Source organism: Cervus canadensis, chromosome 9 (assembly GCF_019320065.1).
Source record: "Cervus canadensis isolate Bull #8, Minnesota chromosome 9, ASM1932006v1, whole genome shotgun sequence".
Taxonomy (NCBI): Eukaryota; Metazoa; Chordata; class Mammalia; order Artiodactyla; family Cervidae; genus Cervus; species Cervus canadensis.
In genome coordinates this window covers 81,754,411-81,778,080 of record NC_057394.1, presented here as the reverse complement: position 1 = coordinate 81,778,080, position 23,670 = coordinate 81,754,411, and the positions used below count along the sequence as shown (strand labels likewise).

Sequence of the window (23,670 nt, the reverse complement as noted above, 5' to 3'; positions counted from 1 at the left end):
CGGGCCCCACCCTAGACACACACACACACACACACACACACACACACACACACACACCCCAGAGGTCACCGCCAAGAACTGGAGCTGGGCCATAACGGTGAAGTCCCCCACGCTTTTCTGGGAAGTGCGGGACACCATGGTCCTGGCAGAGAGGCCTGAGGACGCAGAGGGATGATCTAACGCCAGCGCTGGACTCAACTTGATAAAACAAGCAGGCTCTTCAGTAAGACGGGCCACTCAATCCACTCTGGGGAGTTTAGGTTTGTTTCAGAAAAGTCAAAGGTAGAGAAAGCAGGCCTGGGAGATCTTAGAACAGACCATTTTAAAGAATGACTTTTCCCGTGTATTGACTTTTCCCGTGTATTCTGGGTTATTTCTTAACCTCATATTTTTAAAATTAAAACACAGTTTTAACTTTTCTCATTTTAAAAATCTAACCCTTTTGAATATAATTGAAGCTGTAGATATTCATATATTCCCTCCTCCTTTACTGTTTCAAATGAGGGGTTGGGGGATGTTATTTCAGAAGGATTCATGGAACATTTAAGCCAGGGCAATTCCTGTGAAGGCCTGTATTTCTAAAGGCTATTCAGCCCGTGGGTAACACCAGTGATAATGCTAAGGCCACACAATGGAGGCTAGTCTTTACCATAATACTGAGCCACTTGTGTGCCGGCCACACAAAAGTTTCCCTAGTGGTAGATTTTCACTTAGTCCTCGGGCAGCGGAACAAATAGAGTGAATCAATTATTTCTATTTTCAACACAGATTTAAATGTACTCCGGCCAACCTAAAGAGTAAACATCAGCTCCCTATATACCCTGCACAGCAAAAAACAAAACCAAAAACAGAATCTAACTTTTCCACAGAGACAGAACAAATCATAAACCTGAGATATGAATTCTCCTATTTCTTGTTTCTTTAATTGATTTAACCAAACCACTAGGACGGACTCTAGACTAAAAGAAATGAGAAACCCACAGACCTTACACTGGATGGTGGATTTCATCCTGAGAGTACTAACTATGGTCTCCAGCCCCAGGCAAACTGGATTTTAATAACTGGTGGGGATATTTTAGGATAATTGCAGCACGGGGTTTGATTTAATTAATCTCAGCAGGGTTCAAAGAAGGCCCGTGGAGTCAACATGAAAAACGTCCTTCAGAGGTTCTATTATTACAAGTGGAGTGATTATGTCACCAAAAGGTGTAGAGCAGGCTGCAGCTATAAACTGAAACCTAAAGAAACGCCTTCTACACGGTGATAGGTATGCTTGTCCTTCCACAGGAAAGAGGGGATAAAACCATCAGCTCAGGCTCGATGCAAAGCAGACGCCCATCAACAGTTACTGAATTAACAATGAATGAAGGTTGAAAGAATATGTATGACAGGGCACAGTATGCAGAAAGGTCATATGTTATTTAAGTAACTGCCAGAAATACACAATTTATGATATGACATTTAGATCAGAGAAGACAGTCTGGTGTAAAGACAGAGATGGAGATGTTTGGTGTGTTCAGGTGTAAAGAACAAGTCTGGAGGTGTTTGGTGTGTCTGAAAACAGGTGTCTAGGTACAAATGACAGATTAGGGCAGGGTCAGAACCCCGGGGTCGGGTGGGGAGCATTCTTACTGGAAAGCACTGTGCCTTCATGAGTTTAGAATCTGGTTATATTCCAAAGTCAAGTTGTTCTGTACAGAGGATGGAAGACGGTGCCAGTGCTGGGAAGGTGGGCTGGGGGTGGGGGCCTGTGTGCTCTGCTCACACAAGACCTCTGCAGTCCTGCCTGGAGGAGGCTCAGAATCAGACCTGGAGATGCACTCAGAATAAGATGGAACCACCAGGAGAGCCCCAAACCAACAGGCCCTCAACAACTAGCAAGTATTCATGGAACAAGCGACAATGTCTGCGATTTCTCCCCATCCCATCAAAAAACCATCAGAGCCTCCCCTCCCCCAGCTGACAAGTGCCAGGACCTCTTCTGAGCACCCTGTAAGAATGGACTCTCCCATCCTCATGGCAGCCTGTGACCAACTTCACTGCCCCTGAACAATCTAACACTATTTGGGGGTGGGAGAAGGCATCAATCTTTCCGAAAGACCCCCAGGTAATTGCAACACCCAAGAAAGTCTGAACCACTCAGTGAAGAGACGAGTACCACTATCTACACTGTTCAGAAAGGCAACTGAGGCAGAGAGGTCAAGGCCACCCCAAAGTCACACAGCTGGCAAGCAGCAGAGCTGGGACCTGAACCGTTTATCTGATGACCTTGAAACAATAGGAAATCATGTCAGGGAGCAGTGTTGTAGAAATAGTCTACGTCACTAGTAGCGATGAAATGAAGCAGGGTGGGCAAGGCAGTTGTGTGAGTGTACACAGTACAGAAACACAAGGACGGTGGGCGGCGGATCCCAGAGAGAGGTCTGACCACGCAGGAATGTGATCCCGGATCTTTGAAGGAGCAATGAAGAGCTGCTGTTTTTCATACATTCTAGAGCGCTGGTTCTCAAACTAGCATGCAAGAAAGTCACCTGGAAGGTGTTAAAATACAGACACATACCCCTGAGCCTCTGATTCTGGGGGCTTCCAGCGGGAAAGTCCTAGAATTTGCTTTTCTAACAAATACCCGGGAGATAGTGATTCAGAACCACTGCTCTGGGCACACGGTGACAGTAATGAATGAAGGGCCCCTCAATTCTAGGGGCCACTCAGAATTGTCTAAAGGTCCCTCATCGCCGAACTGGGGTCTGTCTCCCCACCTCTTATTCTGTCCCCAGAGGCTGGAATGCCTCCCTCTGTCAGCCCCTTCCCCAACCTTAGCATTCCTGTTCAGCCCAGGCTGTGGTTAGCACCTCCTCCACGAAGGCTTCCTGGATCCTAGGCTTCTCATGGACTCCCCTAAACACCCTCCCTGCAAATTGACCCCTCACCTGCTATGGGTCCCAGGACTTTCACATGCCAGCCTCTCCCCCCGGAAAGTGTGTGAACTTCCCTGATGGTAGGGATGTTCCTAGCATCCAGCATATAAACTCTTGAAGCCACAGAGTCCCAACACCCCAATTGGACAGGTTTCTATACCTACAGGTCAGTGGTTTTAGGACTCCGATCTACTCTCTCTCTTTATACCTTGTATGTGGAGGTGACTGAGCAGGGCCTGACCCTGTTTAATGTGACTGAGGTGTAACTGTGATACTCCACGACAAGACTGCTTACTGCTCCTGTTATATGAACCGCAATTTCCCTGAAAGCCTGTGATCCAGGTTCTGCTACCAGGAGCATACCTCCTCCCTGGCCTCCTGACCCCTCTGCTCTGACAGTAAAATCAGGGTTCTGCCTCCTGCACCTACCCAGGATGCCAAGCAAAGACCCCGGCTTCCTGTGGGCTGCCTCCCGCCATGGCCACTTTCTAGGCTAGTCATTTCAGACCTGTGTGCTATTTTCTCTGAGGACAGCCTGCCAATCTCTGTAACAGAGCTAGTCAGGGAGGGAAAACTCCGGTCCCTCCCTTTCCCAGATTAGCCAGCGGGGTCCTCTTAGAGCTCCCCAACTCCATGGCTAAACCCCAAGAGAGAATGGGGGCCCACTCAGATCTGGCCAGAGAAGATGTCCCAAGTCAGGCACTCGGTCCCTGAAATGACAGCGCTGAGCTCGCAATGCTTCCATGGTGACGTGGAAACAGGCGGGGGCTATTTCTGGCCAAGTAATCAGGTCCTCGAAGGTCCTAGAGAGGGGAGGGAACAGTCCTCTGTCTAGGATACCTGAAGATCACAAGCACAGGCTGAGGCATGGGGCGTTATCCGTGACCACAAGCGTTGACATGCCAACCACAGCAAATGGCCACAACCACGTTTGGACTACCTCTGTCCATCTGGGGCTCGCCACAGTTCCTGGCTTCCCCCAGTCAGCAAGCATACCCCCGGTCCAGGAGGAAGATGAACGAGGGTGCCTGGAAACCCCCCAAGGCCCCCACGCACCCCTTTGTATCCCCACCTTGGCTCAGCACCAGGAACCTTCTAGCTCGTAAAAGGCCCTGAGGACGCTGCTGCAGAGGGAGCCACAGGCTTCAGAGGAGACACGCTGGAGATGCATGCATGTGGGTCTCCTGAGCCAGGCAGTCCCACGTTCAAACCTCAGCCTTGACTCGTCTTATGGGGCTATAGCCATGAACCTTGACGCCTTCACCTATGCAAGGGAGCTGTGAACCTAACCTGCTCTTCAGTTACACAGTCCTCATCCAAACCACAGGACACAGACACGTCTCATCAGTTCTCCCAGGGACGCACAGACCCACCCATCTCATTCGGGAACATCAGAGAGAAGTTAATTACATGCAACATACACCTGAGGGCATCAGGACTGGATTCTGTCAAGAACGGCAGATATGGAATGGTTGAGCAATCATGGGGAGGCGGCACCTTCCAGGTTCCCTGAGGGCTCATGGAGAAAGAGGTGAACCGGACAGCAGGGAGCAAAGCTGGGAACTGGGGGGCACAGACAGGAGTCCCAGGTCAGTGGGAGAGACGGGTAGTCAGGGCAGGGCCAACACAGAGACAGGCTCCCTGTCAACCCTATTTCATCTGAAATGCAGAGATGAAGGGAACCACGTGAGTACTAATGCCTTTCTACTAATGCAAGTAGAAAACGCACTCCAACATTCCAGTTACTGATTCTGAAACTGCCATGGATTGTACAATGTGCCTCGAGAAAGCAGGGTACGTTTGGTGTTCCTGCCTGATGTTCCGGAAAACAAAAAATACTTCTTTCTAAAACACTTGAATTTATACTTCTGTGTTTTTATGATCCCATGTATGCCATTACAAATCTCAGAAGCAAATATTCTTAAAATATTTAGCTTTCAGACAAAAAAAAAAAAAAGAGCCCACGGACAATTCCATTCGCAATGAATCCTCCTGCTGCCTCTGAGCTCAGGAAAGGGTGTGGGGGCGGGGAGCAGCACTCGGCTGCTCCGCACAGCAGGTCTCCGAGAGGCCACCCTGCCAGGCTGCAGAGCCAGGCATGGAGAGTCTGGCCCAGCAGCCAGCAGGTCGGGCATCTAGGGCCAGCCCTACGGTCCAGCTGCCTCCCTTGGACATGTCATTTTATTTCTCTGGGCCACGGTTTCCTCATCTGTGGAATATAAGGTCCCTTCTAGCCATCGAAGCAGAAAACTTTCCCAAGACTCTGCTTCAGCATCAGCAAAAGAACAAATACTTTCCTACAACTCACAGGAAGGCAAAGGAGATATCCGAACAAGGTTTTAAATTGTACAATGAAATGGAAACAAACGAGACTCGCAGCATCACAGGGCACTCAAGGACCCTGAAGCTCTGGCCAGCTAAAGTGAAACTGACCTCTCACTGTAGGGGCGGAGCAGCCGGCAATGGTCTTGGCGTGAAGCTTTCTCGAGCTCTCCTGTAGCCAAGGGGGCCAGCACTCCCTTCAGGAAAGCCAGCTGGAGGCCAGTCCAGGCAGTGTCTCCGTCTTTTTGAAGGACGGGAGACAACAGCTTTTCCCCACATGCAACCTTACAGGTACAGCTATTATGCCCTCCACTGCTGTAAACTGCAGACTAAATAAAACACACAAATAATGACCTTATTTCCAAAGCCAAATCCCAACCCATGTCTGAGTTCAAAAGTTGGTGTGGTGAGAAGAGGGGCTCTGGGCCTGGTATTTCACTTCTCCAAGCCTCCCTTTATCCATCTGTAAAATGGGGCTAGGAATGCATTGATGTTACAGGGATGTGAGGAGGATTCACGAGCTATTACTGCATGTACTTCCTCAGAAGGGTGCCTGGCTCCTTGTAAGTGCTCGACAACTGCTACCTAACATTCGTATCAATATAAGTATCAACACAGCCAGAGAACTTGTCTACGGGTGGTACTACTTCAGCAAGAACACACACACAACCAGGAACAGGAAGGGAGATCCTTGAATCCACAGTAGTCCTGGGGAAGCTGCTGCCTCCTCCTGACACTTTCCGACATTCTGAAATAAAGACGTCTGCCAGGTGATGGGGGACCGACTGGAAGAGAAGAAGTGGACAGAGGGATGGCGATGCAGGAGAAAAATCAGCAACCAGAGGAACTGAAACAAAGTGTGCACTGGAGGCGGGAAAAGCACAGGGAGAAACAGGTAAAATGTAAGCAGAAGACACAGGAACCCAGGCAGAAAGGCAGACCAGCAGCCTGGTGGGAGGAGAATGGCTGATCTGGGGACCAAGGCAGGTGGGTGAAGATGAGAATGCTGGGTAAGAAACAGTCACATAAAACTCTAAAGGGTGGGGGCGGGGGCAGAGGACAAGGTTCAGAACAGGGAAGCACAGACAACAGGTCCCCAGGACACTGCAGGGAAGAAGCCTGGTAGAAGGGGGACACAGAAAAGGAGTGTTTGTTAGGAAGTGGGGGTGGGGGGATGCGGAATAAAACAGGTAACGTTTCTCTGCCTGCTAGAGAAGGCGAGCACAGAACTTGGGGACTTGGCAGGGATATAACAGGGTAGTAAACACCAGGCACGGAAAATGACCTGAGACGCGGGAGCGCGACGACAGGACCGGCGCGTGATACACGAATTCAGACGGCCTTGGTAACAAGTGCTAAATAAACTCAAGTTATTCTTCTATTCATCGACAAGACTGTCCAGTGCTGGGAAGCAACTGACCGAGAGAGTTTTGAGAGTTTTGTTTGTCTGCTTGGTTGATTTGGCTCTTTTTCCGCACCTGGAGGGGTTGGGGGAGGGCATTGCTCGGGCTCTGCGACAGCACAGCCAGATGGTGGCCGTCCGCTCAGGTCACCCGAGTTCCCCAGACGTGGGCGCAGCACGGGTCTGTGACCCCTGGGGCTGGGGTACCGACTCCCCCCACCACGCCGACCACAGTGGAAGGAAAACGGCCCTGGAGCCCACCCCTCCAGCTCGGGATCCCGCCGCCTCTCTCGGGAGATGAGGCCCCGGGCACCAGGGAGCGAAGTTCTCCAGCGCATCCCCTGGGCGGCGCGGGCGCCCCGCGCCTTTGTCCCTCCCGCAGCCCGCGGCGGGTCAAGTCTCGGGGGTCTCCGGGCGCGCGGGGCTGGAGTCCCACGATCCCGGGCCGCCCGGCCACGCAGCAAACGCACTGAGCGAACCTCACGCCCAGGCTGCGGGGCAGGCGTTGGGGTACCTCCGCTCCCGGACTCGGGCTCCCCGTGGACACCCGGGCGCCGACGCTGCGGACCGCCGGCCCAGCTCCCCGTGCCCCGATGCAGCCTCACCTACAGCGGCCCCGCTCGCAGGAGCCTCCGAAGTCGGCCGATCCTAGACGTCCCGGCGACTTAGGATCAGTCCTTCCTGGCCCAGCGATGCTCTGAGCACGCCGGGGTCTCGGAGAAGCCTCAGCTCCGGCGAACAGACTCTGGGCTGGCGGGCTCGGATGCGGCGCGAGGAGCGCGGCGCGGAGCACAGCAGCCTCGGCCTCCCCGCCCAGGCCACGCCCCCGTCGGGCCACGCCCCCGTCCGGGCTCTTCTTCCGCCCCCAGGCCACTCCACGCCGTCTACTGGCCACGCCACGCCCGGCCACGCCCCCGGCAGGGCTCTCCTTCCGCCCCGTTGGGCCACGCCACGCCCTCAAACTGGCCACGCCCATGCCCACGCCCCGCCCCTAGTCGGGCTCTCCTTCCACCTCCCCCAGGCCAGGCCACGCCACGCCTGTCCCCTGGCCACGCCTCAGGCTCAGCTTTGCCTCCTTGCTTCAGGCCACACCTCCAGTTTGGCCCCTAGACCACCCCCCCCAGCCCCACCCCTATCCCAGGCCACCTTGGCAGCAGTCCCGCTACCCCCACCATTCTCCCAACCATTCCCAACCCCAGCCCCATCCACCACGAGGATATACCATCACCGTGTCGGGCGGCCCTACTACACTGCCCCCCGACCCTAGCGCCTCTTCCCCTCGGCTACATGCCCCAGCCCGGCTCCCTTCCATCCGCAGCCAACGACTCCCCCCATACCAGCACCCCCAGCCCGGCCCCCCTAAGCTCGCCCCCCCCCACCCCCAAGAACTCCCCAGCCTCGCCTGGGGCGGAGGGAGCAAGGAGCATTTGCATCACCAGGGCCACTGCGGCCCGCAGTCCCCTGCCCCCATCTCTGCCCTGGAAGGAGGTCACTGCAGGCCGAGGCGCCCTGGCTGCCCTTTTCGAGGGGCGGGTGTTGGGGAGAAAACCCAGAATGAAGACTTTTAAACCTACCCACCCTCCAGGACGCGCAGCAGGTCTTCCGTGGGCTGTGTGGGTGAACCCACTCAGGTTTCACCTTCCTGGTGGCTCAAGACTTAGTCACTAATTCACGCAAAAACCACAGAGGCAAAGGCAACCCTCCAGCGCTAAGATCTGGGCCCTAAAACTTCCATGATTGTTTCCTGATGTGCACCTAATGGAATTCATAAAATAAACACGTTCTTTTAAAAACTGCCATCTTTTACATGATTCATTTCAGTGGTTCTGTGTGCCAGCACTATTATTATAAACATGTGTTCCTTTTATAATCAAAGAACAACCACCTCTATTAAAAAACTAAAGAACATATAAAAATATTAAACTTTGAATGTGTGTGGTGTTCTTCGTTGCTCGGTGGTGTCTGACTCTACAACCCCATGGACTGTAGCCTGCCAGGCTCTTCTATCCATGAGGATTCTCCAGTCAAGAATACTGGAGTGGGTTGCCATGCCCTCCTCCAGGGGATCTTCCCCACCCAGGGATGGAACCCAGGTTTCCCGCATTGCAGGCGGATTCTTTACCATCAAAATTAATTCTATATATGCTTTCTTGAAGAGTGAAAAACTCTTCTGTGTGACATTCAAATGGTGGCTACATGTCCTTATGCATTTGTCAAAACCCAGAGAATATACAACACCAGGAGTGAACCCTTATGTACTCTTTCATCATAATCTATCAGTATTGGCTTATCAAGAACAACCAATGTGCCACAATGAGGCAAGATGTGGGTAATAGGAGAAACTCGAGGGGAGGAGCTAAGGGAATCCATGCCAACTCTCCTTTCCTCGCAGTCTTTCTGTAAACTAAAAAAACAGCCCATTAATTAAAGCACAGGCTTCCCTGGTAGCTCAGCTGGGAAAGCATCTGACTGCAATGCAGGAGACTCCAGTTCAATTCATGGGTCAGGAAGATCCCCTGGAGAAGGGATAGGCTACCCACTCCAGTATTCATGGGCTTCCCTGGTGGCTCAGGTGGTAAAGAATCTGTTTGCAATGTGGGAGACCTGGGTTCCATCCCTGGGCCCCTGGAGAAGAGCATGGCAATCCTCTCCTTCTTGCCTGGAGAATCCCCATGGACAGAGGAGCATGGCGGGCTGCAGTCCATGGGGTCACAAAGAGTTGGACACGATTGAGCGACACAGCTCGCCAATTAAAGCACACACACCAAAATATTAATGCTCATTATCTCTGAGTGGTGGAAATATGAGCAAATCTTTGCTATTGTTTGGATCTTTATTGAATTCTCCAAATTTTCAACAATGAACATAGTTTTTAAAGCAGAAACATATAGACAGGCAATAGAAAATTTTAGAGAGCTCTCATGAAAGGCTAATATCAAATATTTCATTTTATTTCCTTTTTATTATTGAAATATAGTTGATTTATAATGTGTTAATTTCTGCTATACAGAAAAGTGATTCCGACACATACATATATATTATTCTCTTTTTAATATTCTTTTCCACTATGGTTTATCACAGAATATTAAATACAGTTTCATGTGCTATACAGTTGTTGTTGTTTAGTCGCTAAGTCATGTCTGACTCTGTGACACCATGGACTGTAGTCCACTCGGATCCTCTGTCCATGGGGTTTTCCTGGCAAGAATACTAGAGTGGGGTGCCATTTCCTTCTCCATATTTTATTTCTACTTTATATAACTTTAACAAAACCTGCAAGAAGCTCTCAAAGTTGTTAAAAATGACATCAATTTCAATATTGTTTAAAAAAAGCATATCAAGGACTGAATTGAGTTTTTAAATTAGATCTTTAGAATTAGCAAAAATCAGAGGAAAAATGTTTGATTATTCTCTTTAAAAAATTAGTATCTCAAAGGATCATCTCTGCCTGCTTGGAAATTGTCACAAATGTTTACATGAACACAAGAACACTGGCCCTCAGATAAACAGGTTTCTCTAGAGCTGTAAAGACTTGGCCTGGAGGCATCCTGTCCCTGTGATTTAGCCCTTGACTTTTCTGGGTTTGTTTCTTCAGTGAAAAGGGAAACACCCTCTCTTGTTGTTGTTCAGTTGCTCAGTCCTGTCTGACTCTAGGACCCCATGGACTGCAGCAAGTCTGGCTTCCCTGTCCTTCACCATCTCCCAGAGTTTGCTCAAACTCATGTCCATTGAGTCAGTGATGCTATCCAATCATCCCATCCTCTGTCGTCCCCTTCTCCTCCTGTCTTCAATCTCCCAGCATCAGGCTTTTTCCAATGAGTCGACTCTTTGCATCAAGTGGCCAATGGATTGGAGCTTCAGCCTCAGTCCTCACAATGAATATTCAAGATTGATTTCCTTTAGGATTGACTGGTTTGATCTCACGGCCATTCAAGGGACTCTCAAGAATCTTCTCCAGCACCACAGTTCAAAGGCATCAATTCTCCGGTGTTCAGCCTTCCTTATGGTCCAACTCTCACATCCGTACATGACTACTAGAAAAACTACAGTTTTGACTATATGGACCTTTGTCAACAAAGTGATGTCTCTGCTTTTTAATATGCTGTCCAGGTTTGTCATAGCTTTTCTTCCAAGGAGCAAGTGTCTTTTAATTTAATGGCTGCAGTGTTCGCTTAGGCAGCATATATAGTAATTTCATGGCTGCAGTCACTGTCTGCAGTGATTTTTGAGCAAAAATACCAAACTTTAGCCCATGTAGGACTCCAGGTATCTTAGTACATGTGGGTGCTTGATAATTAATAGTTCCTGCCCTTTAAAATATACTTTAAAAAATTTTTAGTGGGATTCTCGAGCTCCTGAGATAAAAGATACTTCTGGTTTTAGATTGTTAACTTGTTTGATAAAACAGGATGGTTCAAGAGAGAAATCACTGATTGACATGAAGCGGCTGGGTGTTGTACACCAGGACTGGCACTGGTTAACAGGCATCAAGAGTATAAATCACCAGACTTCTCCAGCTCTCACTTCCCTAACCTGTTAAAGGAGTGACATGGACCAGTCATCTCAAAGTTTCCTTCAGCTCCCATCATTCCACTGGGAGTCTCACTGTGACTTCTGAGGACAAAGACCCTAAATCTCCCACAGTGACCATTCTCTGCCCACAGGACCCGCCGTCACTCACAGCCCTGCAAACAAAGCTGACATCTGCATTCCACCTTCCCCACCAACGGGAACTTCCAAAGGTTTCTTTGGTCTTTTTCCCATCCTAGTGATATGCTGCTGCCCAGCTCTGACCAGCAGCTTAAACTCTAATTCTGTTAGGAAGTCAGTTCAAAGTTTCCACCAAAGACAGAATGAACTACCACTGGCACTGATACAAACCACCAGCTCTTACCAAGTCGACAGTGCACTTTTTTTTTCACATGATAACCTCCCTGAAATTATGTGTCCCTCTGTTAATATTTCCTGAGCACTTCCCATGCTATGTCCTTCACACTCGCTCCACTGAAAGATTCAAAGCAGTGCTTGGTGTACCATTATCTTTTGTTGTTTATGATGGAGTAAACAAAGCTCAGTAAAGTTGAAAGAGTCACCTACAGTCACACAGCTAGTGAATGATGGAGCTGTGATTTAATTTCATGTACCTGCTTTTAAACACTATGTAGAAAGCAGGACTGTGAGTGCCCAGAGTTCTGAAGGAGCATTGCTGCATTCAGTCTGCCCCTGGAGTTTCTCAGGAGACAGGACAGGGGAGGGAAGAGTTATGCCCTGAATGTTTGTATCCCTAAATCCTTATGTTGAAGGCTAACACCCAACGAGATGGTTTTAGGAGGTGAAGATGTTCAGATAACTAGGTTTATATGAAGTCATGAGGATGGGGCCCCGGGATGAGATTAGTGCCCTTATAAGAAGAGGAAGAGAGACCAGAGTCCCCTCTCTGTCCCTTTCTTTACCCACCAGGAAGAGACTATACACCAAGAAATGGGTGCCCACCATTCACCGAATCTGTTGGTGCCTTCATCTCAGACACCAGAATAACAAGAAATAAGTTCCTGCTGTTTAAGCCCCCAGGCTGTGGTACTTTTCATTGCAGCCTGAGCTGACTAATACTGTAAGGAAACTCCCTTCTCATTTCAGATTTTTCTTTTTGAGGAGCTTCCACAAAGTAACCCTTCTGGCCTCAGGTCCCACCCTCTGCACCAAAGAAGGAGTTGCTGACAGGTGGGAGGAACCCATTGGTCCATCTACCTTGATAAAGTGAAAGTGAAGATCACATGATTGTGACTGACTCTTTGTGACCCCATAGACTTGTAGCCTCCATCCATCGGGATTCTCCAGGCCAGAATACTGGAGGGGATTGCCATGCCCTTCTCCAGGGGATCTTCCCAACCCAGGTCTCCCAAGTTGCAGATGGATTCTTTAACATTTGAGCTACCTGGGAAGCTGCTACCTTGATAGGATAGACCTAATTTATTAGTGGTTTGACAGTAATTCTTTAGAAGCACAGAGGAGTCACTCTTTTCTAACCTCTCCACCCAGATATCACCAGAGAGCAATCTGGAGTCAGGGACTGTCACCTGCAGGGTGGGTGGTGGGGGTGACTTCAGTTCTATGCCTGGCTGGGGGGCAGGGGGCACTAAGAGCATATTAGTGAGAACTTTTCTCAGACCTAAAGTCACAATCTACAATTGATTTCATTCGCAATATCACTGACATTTTTATCTTCATCTGTCAGTCTCCAGTGCCTTGTTTCTTCATTGCTTATAGAGATGGGAGGGGATCAAAGAAGGTGGGTTGATCCCTTCAGTGCAAGGTAACATCAAGAGTCCAGGTCTCCGCTCCAGCCCTGGGGCTTCAGGAAGATGACTTAACCTCCCGGGAGTCCTCCTTATCTGTGAACACTGGGGTGGAAATCAACTGTGAAAACATCCCAGGTCAAAGCCTGAGTAAAATGGTAAAACCTGAGTAAACTGGTAAAATCTCAGTAAATGGAGACTCTTTTTATCAATTAGAATGGACAAGCAGGATTCACTGTCTTCTGTTCTACAGTGTATTAGACCAGATATCTAAGTATCCTAGAATGAAAAAATACTGTTTGGTATTCATGAAATTATGTTGGCACATAAGTATCTACTAGGGGGAAAAGAGGGAGAGTTTACCTGCTCTTTGCTCGGGAATGGAGCATGGAGCCCACAGGGCTGGAGGGCACCTGGCAGGGGTGGGAGGTAGACATGCTGGGATTCCAGTCCAGTGTCTGTTGCAGCGCCCTCCTCCTGTGCTCAGCGAAAGGACTGCTCTCACACCTGGGTCTGGAGGGAATCTGATGGGCAGGGCCACCCTGAGATGAGGAGAAAGAGAAGAGGAGAAGGAACAGAAAATAGCTTTCTCAGCTCTTTCCTGCTGCTCAGAATTGGGCTTTCCTGGTGGTGCTAGAGGTAAAGAACCTGCCTATCACTGCAGGAGACATAAGAGACTCAGGTTCGAGCCCTGAGGCCCGGAAAATCCCCTGGAGGAGGGCATGGCAACCCACTCCAGTATTCTTGCCTGGGGAACTCCATGGACAGAGGAACCTGGCCAGCTACATACAGTCCATAGGGTTGCAAAGAGTTGGACACGACTGAAGTGACTTAGCACACACATATAACTGAACCACTTTGCTAAATACCTGTAACTAACACAACATTGTAAATCAACTATATTTCAAGTAAAAAAAAAAAAAAACTCAAGAGTCCCCACATAACCCCCTTCACTCCTCCCAACAGCTTCCCTTATTATTAACATCTTCAGAGTAGCACATGTGTTACAACTGCTTTACAATATGAACAGACCCCTGCTAACACAAGCCCACAGCTCACACCCAGTTTCTCTCTTCTTCATGTTATTCAGTTCTGTGGGTTTTAATGGATGCATCCATCACAGGAGAGCTTCACTGCCCTAAAGATACCCCCATGCTCAGGACTCCCCTGGTGGTCCAGTGCCTAAGACTCCATGCTCCCAATGCAAGGGCCCCAGGTTTCACCCCTGTTCATGCCACATGCCACAACTAAAGATCCTTCATGCTGTAACTAAGACCTGGTGCAGCCAAATAAACAAGTAAATATTTTAAGCGCTATTCCCTGTGCTCTACTGGTTTATCCCCCCTTTCCCTCTGACCCCTGGCACCCACTGGTCTTTCCACCATCTCCATAGTTTTGCCTTTTCCAGAATGTTGTATAGTTGGAGTCGTACACTATGTAACCTTAGGGAGCATGAATGACTTTACATTTGATGGCACTCTAAGACTTCAGACATGCATTTGTGTTAGCACAGATCAAAGAGACCTCTGTAAGGGCAGCAATTTTTTTCCTTCTCCTTTATTGACTTTGAGATCTCCCACAATACTTGGTACAGAGTTCTGTGCTGTGCTTAGTCGCTCAGTCATGTCTTATTCTTTGTGGCCGCATGAACCTCAGCCTGCCAGGCTCCTCTGTTCATGGGAATTCTCTAGGCAAGAATACTGGAGTGGGTTGCCATGTCCTCCTCCAGGGGATCTTCCCAATTCAGGAATCAAACCCAGGTCTCCCACATTGCAGGTGGGATCTTTACTGTCTGAGCCAACAGGGAAGTCTAGGTACAGAGTAGGCACCAGGTATTCAATAAAGCAGTAAATGATAATAATAATAATATACCATTAGTTATTATCATGTGCTTTAAAGTCTATTACAAATATGAAATAGAATTATTAAAAAAAAAAAAAAAACAGTTCCTAAAATCAGGGATCTCACTGTCTAGGCATGCTGCCAGCTCTTTTGGCTGATTTTTGTAAGTCCTATTAAAACAATCATTCTTTTCAACTCCAAAATTCTAAGCAAACTCCTAATAACCATCGCAGCCCACAAACTCTAATTTGAAAGGAATCGTATGACCAGTCTTGAATTTCAACTCTGACCAATCTCTTTCATTTTAAAACCCAAGTTAATCCTTTTTTTCCCCACCAACTTCAAAAGTACTGGAGAACAGATGGGAGAAAACAGAATGATTCATTGTTTACTTATAAGTAACCTTTAAGTAATGAACACATTGGGGAGACAGTGTTGTATGTCTGAAAAACTGGGTTGCATTACAGATCCATATTCACTAAGGAATATTCACATAAGCCTCTAGACCTGGATAGTGAGGTGGGAGGAATAAATGAATGTGCCAGAAAGATGAATTATAACAGAATCATATTCTTAGAAAGTAGTGATGGAGTCATACACTTACCAAGTCAGTTAAAGAAACTGGTTGCAAATAATCAATATTCTTGTTATTACTGCCACTGTGACTATTTAATGGGCTTCTCCAGTGGCTCAGAAGTAAAGAATCTGCTTGTAATGCAGGAGTTTGATCCCCAGGTCAGGAAGATCCCCTGGAGGAGGAAATGGCAACCCACTCCAGTATTCTTGCCTGGAGAATCCCATGGACAGAGGAGCCTGGCGGGCTACAGTTGATGGGGTGGAAAGAGTCAGACACAACTTAGTAACAAAACAACAAAAAACAACAAACAAGATAAGACAATAGCCTACTTAGGTATCTGTCTCCTTAGCAGCAATTTTATTTATCATTTCCTATCTTTAAATTAAAACCATCAAATTTTTTCTGTCTACCCACCCTCATGGAAGACACTCAGAGTCTCAAGGATGCTCTGTGCATGGGGGCAGGGGGCTGGCTGAACTGGAGAACTGTCAGGTCAGGTTTAGAGATGCTAAAGCTCCCTTCCAAGGCAGGAACTACCTTTCTGCTGGGGCTGGAGGCCATACGCTGAATTGGCCGTGATCCCTCATGATGATTTCTGAATGGGGGTGGGCTTTGTCAGCAGGACCAGGACACCTGAGGCCCATTGTCTGAGGGTCCCACATTGTGTGCAGAGGACAGTTGCCGTGTCCCCAGGCGCACCCTCCTCCAGTCAGCCAAGATGCCCAATGCCGTTTTCTCCTCCTCTCTCCCAGTGCTCTTCAGAAAGGGACCCCACACCACCTCTCACCCTAAGTGTCTCCACAGCCTCTACTCAGCTGCAGGCAGATCAGGCCTCACGTTGCACCCATGCAATTTGGTGGACACAGGTGCTTGTCCATCTCCTTCCTCTTTCCCCATCCCCTCAGCTTTTTTTTTGCCTCAACACCCAGCTGGGGTTCTCTCATCCACCAAGTTGAATTCTCTCCTCTGTTTTGCTCACACCCCTAGCCAGCACCACCAACCCTGTTTTTTGTTCATGCACCTTTCTCTTTTCCTGGATTATAGCGGAGCCTTCCTGCATTACTTTGCCGACAAAGGTCTGTAGTCAAAGCTATGGTTTTTCCAGCAATCATGTATGGAGGTGAGAGCTGGACCATAAAGAAAGCTGAGAGCTGAAGAACTGATGCTTTTGAACTATGGTGTTGGAGAAGACTCTTGAGAGTCCCCTGGACAGCAAGGAGATCCAACCGGTCCATCCTAAAGGAAATCAGTCCTGAATATTCATTGGAAGGACTGATGCTGAAGCTGAAACTCCAATACTTTGGCCTCCTGATGTGAAGAACTGACCCCTTGGAAAAGGCTCTGATGCTGGGAAAGATTGAAGGCAGAAGGAGAAGGGGATGACAGAGGAGATGGTTGGATGGCATCACCGACTTGATGGACATGAGTTTGAGAAAGCTCCGGGAGTTGGTGATGGACAGGGAAGCCTGGCGTACCACAGTCCATGGAGTCGCAAAGAGTCAGGCACGACTGAGCGACCGAACAGAAATGAACTTCCTGCGTTGGACAGAGAGCTTCCGGAAACATGAATTACGTCGTCTGCATCACCTCTCATCCTGTTAAGTTTGTTCCCTTTTGCTTCTTGTGTGTGTGTCACACAAAATGCAAAGTCATACCTTGTTGGCCATTAAAAGTTCATGTGCCGGAACCATTTTCCCCATAGTATGCACTGGCACTTTAGCCAAGTCCCCCCTGCCCCAGAGCCTAACAAAGCTGATCTCGGACAAATATCTTCATTCTCCCATCTGTAAGCTGGGAATTGGAAGAAGCATTTATTTGTCTTCCCTTGCTCTCCTAGCTCAAATCTAGCTACATAAATGCTGACCTCCACCTTCTGACTCTTCCTACAAGGCTTGCGATTATTTTCATTACATTGGCGAACATTTCATTTGAAGTCCTCTGTGTCCTCAGATTAACCGAGGTGTGATGCTCGTGATGTTTCCATGAAGCATGGGGTACAGTGGATCATAGAGCCAGACAGACCTGGATTCAAATCCTAACTCAACCACTTGCAGTCATGTGACCAGAGGCAGGGGCTTGGCTTCTCTGGGAACTGAGTTTCTACTCTGCCAAGTAAGGATAACAAGACCTCAGCAGGCCAGCACTAGGGTGGCCTGGATAGGGCATGCACACCCTGTGGAAACACAAGGTTTGAGGCTCAGTGAGTGGTCACCTACCGCCCCATGTGCTAGGGGCCTGGTCCTGGATCAGGCACTTCTCCCCGACGTGATGCGACCTTATTTAGTTTAGGGCACCCGTGTGAGGTGGGCGTGATTATTCCCATCTCACAGATGAGGAAGCCAGCGAGGCTCCTGGAGCAGCCCTGGCCGCATGGCAGTGGGAGGATGAGGGGCTGCAGACTGAGCACCCAGTCTCCGTCCCTCCTGCCCCTCTGCCTGCCCTCCTCCTGGTGCTGCCTCGGCTCCCCTCCCGGGACCTAGACCCACATCATGGTCCCCCGGTGTGGGGAGGTAGTGTCTTCCAGACGTACCCAAGCCCAGAAGCAGTGTGGCGTCAGTACAGGGGGGCGGGGGGTGGCGGTGTTGTGGACTGAGAACTGCTTGGGCAGGAGGAGAGGCTGCTGGCTGGTGATGAGTCTCCGCCCACAGGACGCAGAGCAGGAACCCCAGCCCCGGCCTGTCTCAGGTTCCCCAGAGGCAGGGAATCGAATGGCCTCCTAAAGGAATCTTGGTCTGTGAATCATAATTCCAAACTCTAAGTCACTGAGTGATTTACCAAATTCCTGAGACTCCAGAGATTATAAAATAATAATAATAAAAAGAGCAATTATCTTTCAAGGGGCAAGTTTGAAATGTTTTACATATTACTGAGAATGGTGCAATATCTCTTCCATGGTATTTCTCCCCCATATGCATAGCCTCAGTCTAAAACAAGAAAACATCAGGCAAATTCAAAGGGAGGGAGTGACTGGCGGGGATGTTGTGAAATGGTCAAAATCATGAAAGGCAAGGGGACCCAAGAACCACAACAGTTTGAGGAAGCAGTTCAGTTGGCCAACAAAATGTAGTGGGTCTCTCCCAGGTTGGATCCTGAACCAGACGAGGGCATTTGTGGGAGAAACAGTGAATAAAGTGAGAGGAATTGTGTCAGAGTTAACATCCTCCTTGGATCACAGCACTGTGGTCAAGCCAGATGACATCAGGGGAAGCTGGTGAGTGATATAGAGGCCCTGTCCTACTTTTATAACACTTTTATAAGCCTAAAACTATTTACTGTAAAGGCTAAAAAAAACAACCAACCAACCAAAACTAGGTTCCCTACAAATTCTTAACACTGTCCAAAGCTGCTCTAACTTTAGGACTGCAAATCGTAATTAGCAACAAAACAAAACTTGCTGGATTGTTTTAGTGAATAGTGAAAAGATGAGGATGAAAGCTGCCTGGTATACTTTTATAATCACACAAGCTGGGTCATCTGTTTCTATGTCATGTTGAGCTCATTCCTGGAAGCGCTGTTTCTAGACTGTTGCTTCTACAAGGTTCCTCTGAGATGCCTGAGCCTGGGGATAAACAGCTCCACAAAGACCCAACACCCCATAGGTCAGCCCAAGTTAAGTAGCAGTTTTGAAGAAAAGGAAAACACCAGACTTGCCCAAAGTAGTGGTTAGTGTGCCCTGAAACAGCACATTATCGGCCACGAAGTGATGAATTCGGGAAAAATCTGAAAACATTCACTTCATGGTACACCTGGGTCTGTTGTTCTTACTCATCTGAGGCTTCATGGTTACTGATATAAAAGGCAACGATGGTTATCAGTTGTCCTATTTCTTACCATATAACAAATACCCATTAAATTCCTTCTGGATACAGGGCAGTGGGGCTGCAAGGACAAACAGGATGCAGACACATCCTCACGCAGACTTCATATTCCTGCAGACACTGTCTGTCCCAATCATGTTATATGGAGAAGCTCTATAGCAGAGGAACAGGCAAAGTATTTGTGGACCATGGTGGAGAGAAGAATTAGTTCAGTGGGAGAAGTCAAGTAAGGCTTTGAGGAATGAGTATGATTTGACAGGTATAGAAAGAAGTGTGGGCTTGTGCAATACCATAATCTGTTCAGGAGAGGGTGACTAGAATGTACAGGGAAGCAGGAAGTGGTTGGGAGATTCAAAAGCATTGGCTTAATGTTAAAAAGTGACCTTCATTAGAATTCCTCAGAATACTTAATAAGTTAACTTTTAAAATGTTAATTCTTATTGGTCCTCATCAAGATCATGCCAAAGAGAGACACTTCAGTGATCGTAATGTTTAAAATGTGGCAGAGAGCCCTCGGAGAAGCCAAGTGCTCATGAGGAAAGAAGTTAGAAAAGCAGCCCAGATTTCATGAGCCCACCCTCCTCACCATATTAATTCTGGGCTTTTTCACTTAGGTGAACTACAGAGACGCAAAAACAATCCCTGGCTTGACTTTGATCCTGAATGCCTAATAAACTACGGAGAACTATTTCAGAAGGACCTAAACACAGACAGAAACACAAATGAAACCAGACTTCTGAACAAGCAAGTTTGACCTTGGCAGAGAGACAGTGGCTCTAGATCCAAGGCGTCCTGCTTTGACATCTGACCCTATTTGTTTGGATTCAAGAAACTCTCACCCCAGGTCTCACCAAACCTCCTGCTTATAAAGGCCTTTGAAGATGAAAACCCTATAGTTGAATCGCTAGTTTCACTTTCCAACATCAATGAGCCTTTTACATTTTGAAAATATCCTCTCTTCCTTCAGAGAAACAAAGTATGGATTGATCATCTGAGCATCTCCACATCCACCAGAGTTCTTGACCGTCCCTGAATCCAACAAGGTAACAATGGTTTGACTATAAACTAACTCTAACCTATACTACTAGGCTTGTGCTTACCAAACACAGAATTGAAGGACCTTACAAATATACATGTGAAAACAGAAGCAAATGGATTTATCTTATGGCATTTGTAGCTGTAGGTTATTAGAATTAGAAAGGGCCTTAAAGGTGGTCTATTCCCTGTGGTTACAGATTTTGGAACAAGTAGAGATACATGAATAAAGCAAATTGTTCTAAGTGACATAGTTAGGTGGTGCTAGAAACCGGAATATTCAGAGCAGTCAACTCTTGGTAGAATGTTTTCACCTTTACAGATGGCTGGAATTTATTTTTATAGTTCTGGGGGTTAGAAGCCAGTATCCTGAAATCTTAACAGCTAGTTTATATGCTTTTATTTTGTCAATACTATACAGGAATACTTTCCTGATCACCTCTGGACCCTGATCAGGTTCAAGGTGAACAAAGTAAAATTTCAATAACACACAGTCACAAGTAGGCAGATTCTACACAGGGTGTCAGACTGTATAAAAAATGACCTTTACAGTGGGGAGAGGGAAGGGGGGAGGGCAAAAGAAGGGCAGGGGATTAAGAGACACAGACTCCTGGGTCATAAAATAAACTACAAGGATATATTACACAACATAGGGAATATACCCAATACTGTACAATAACTATAAATGGAATAGCAACTTTAAAAACTGTGAGTCATTATGTTGTACACCTGAAATGTATAAAATATTGTACATCAACTATATTTTAAATAAATAAACAACAAAAGAGTAAAAATTTTTAAATAAACATAATGGCACCAAAAATAAAATAAAATGATTTTCACACTGGTTAAAAAACAAAATGGCATTTAGTCACTGGTTTCTAAGACCTGCACTGACAAGGCACACGAAATTCTCAAGCTCTGGTCTGAGAGTACACATACTTCTTGATAAAACTTAATTTTACTTCTTAATGGTATCATGATCATTTATCATTCCTCCTTGATAATAATACTTAAGTGTTAGTCACTCAGTTGTGTCTGACTCTTTGCAACCCCATGGACTGTAGCCTGTGAAGCTCCTCTGCACAAGGGATTCTCCAGGCAAGAATACTGGAGTGAGTTGCCATTTCTTTCTCTTGGAGATCTTCCCAACCCAAGGATTGAACCCAAGTCTTCTGCACTGCAGGCAGATTCTTTACCATCGTAGCCATAATAACACTTAAACTGGATTTAAAAGAGATCTTATTTCCAAATCGGTATTACACACCACATTCTATAACTCTTCCCAGTAAGACATTTCCCTGTTGGAGAATGAATTTCTCACAGAAATCCTAAGCCCAGTTCTGTGTTCCCAGTTTTACCAAAGAGGAGCCCAAGGCTCAGAGACACCAGGAAGCTGGATGTGGGCCCCTGGGTGAAGTGCTGGAAACACAGGACCAGAGCCCAGGCTCATCTTTGTCACCGTGATGCTGGGAAGTCTTCAGCACTGACCTTCTCAAAGTTGGAGGGCGCTTAAGAGCTGAAACCGGAGGACATGAGAGCTTTGCCAAGTTCACAGGGCAGTTACAAGGTGTGCAGACCTGTCTCAGCCACAGCCACACCTCTCAGAAGTACGTGGATTCACTGCACTCAAATCCACTGGGCAGCCCTCAAACAGATATTCCTTGTGAGCCCTGCGGGTGCTGACCTAATGCCTGGGCTCCCTGTCCGGACCCCACGGTCAACCACGGGTGGACACTTGTCCCCAGAGCACAGCCATTTGTCATGGAGGTTCTAGAATCAGAGCTTGTGGACCACACTTTCTGAGTTTCCCAGTCATTTCTGCCCATAATTGTTTATTTAAAAACACGGAATTTTTGTGGTCTGGCAGTGAAGACCGTTCAGGACCTCAGACAAAAAATTTCCTGTTAATAATCTGCTTAGGAAAAGCTCTCTCCCACACCCCAGCCGGGCCACGCTTAATGCCCTCTGCACAGCTTCTGAGGCTCACACAGGGTCACCCCTGTGTGAGGGTGACCGAGCCTCTCCAGCCCGTTCAGGAAAGTGACCACATTGTTCTCAGGACATCAAAGATGTGTCTAAAAGGAAGCTCCCCATCCCCAGGTCTTTCAGATTCTGCTAGATGGGCAAACTTTTGTCTCAACTAATACTCTTGCCTCCAGGCAACAAGTCGACCCCTGCACAGAATCCTCCATCCACACCATGACCGTCTCCTTCTACCCCCTCCACCCAGCAGTGATGCTGAGGATTAGCAAAAGCTCCTCACTAGGGAAACTGAAATCCAGTAAAATTACTGTTAAAGTGTAAAAGCAACGCACGTGAGTCTTCAATCCTGTCTTTGTAAAAGGCATTGAACTCCCAATTTAGGCGATTATTTTAACCCTGAACAAATGTGATTGTATAGGACACACAGTCTTCAAACCTCCATGAAAAATACATATTTGTTTAAAATCGACGTGCTGTCTCTGACCCAATGGTTGTGAATCTGAGGAAAAGAGGAGACAGGAAAAGGAGCATTTTCTTTTTTTCTTCTGAGGATGACTATCTGAGTTTGCTAAGGCTGCCATAACAAAGTACTACAAACCGAGTGACTAAAACAAGACATGTATTTTCTCCCAGTTCTGGAGGTTGGAAATCCAAGATCAATGTGTCCGCAGGGCTGGTTCCCTCTGAGGCCTCTCTCCTTGGCGTGCTGATGCCGTGTGCCCCTGTGTCTCTACATCAGTCATCGCCTCCTGTGTGTGTATCTTCTCTGTGCAAACTCCCCTTTTCTATAAGAACACCCGCTGTATTGGCCCAGGGCCCAGGGCCCAGTGCCTGTCCCCGTGACCTCATCTGAACTAATTACATCTGCATTACATTACATCTGCAGTGACCCTGTCTCCAATAAGGTCACATCCTGAGGTTCTTGGGGCTAGGGCTTCACTCCCTGAGAAGGTGGCTGGGTGCTGGGACCTTCAGGTGCAGTTTTAGGACCACTGTGTCAGGACCATCCAGATGGCCTCACGCCAGGGAGGGAAATTCATCTGGCCCGAACCCACAGCCAGTTACACAGCTGTGATGTTCTCTCCGCCTGTTCCTCCTAGTAGGGTCCCTCCAGGCACCGTCTTCCCTCTGTCCTTTGTGTGGACCATATGGTACCTCTCTCTCCCGACCTGGGCTCAACGTTCCACCAGGAGCCACAGATACTGCATGTTTCGGAAGGCATATGGAGCCAGCTCTCTCCCAGACCAGGACCACCCTAAGGGATCATCATAGTCAGTGAAGTGAGAGAAAAAGAAAGACAAATACCATATGATATCATTCATACATGGACTCTAAACTATGAAACAAGTGAGATGATGAACAAAAGAGAAACAGACCCACAAACATAGAAAGCAAGCTAATGGTTACCGAAGGGGAAAGGAGGGGGAGGATAAATTAGGAGGTTGGGATTAACATATACACAATACTATATATA

At 47.8% G+C, this 23,670-nt stretch overlaps 1 protein-coding gene across 2 annotated transcripts in view; it reads right to left on the bottom strand.

The window, feature by feature from the left end:
- The window catches only part of SPATA13 (spermatogenesis associated 13), a 219,960-nt gene that overhangs the window by 100,022 nt on the left and 96,268 nt on the right, over positions 1–23,670 (bottom strand). Inside the window, exon 1 of one of the 2 annotated variants that reach the window (XM_043477671.1) lies at positions 7,248–7,477. The exons of the other annotated variant lie outside the window; for it this stretch is intronic. The gene's annotated coding sequence lies outside the window, so the exon portion shown is untranslated. Of the gene's footprint in view, positions 1–7,247; positions 7,478–23,670 lie in introns of those variants that run through there. 2 annotated transcript variants of the gene reach the window in all.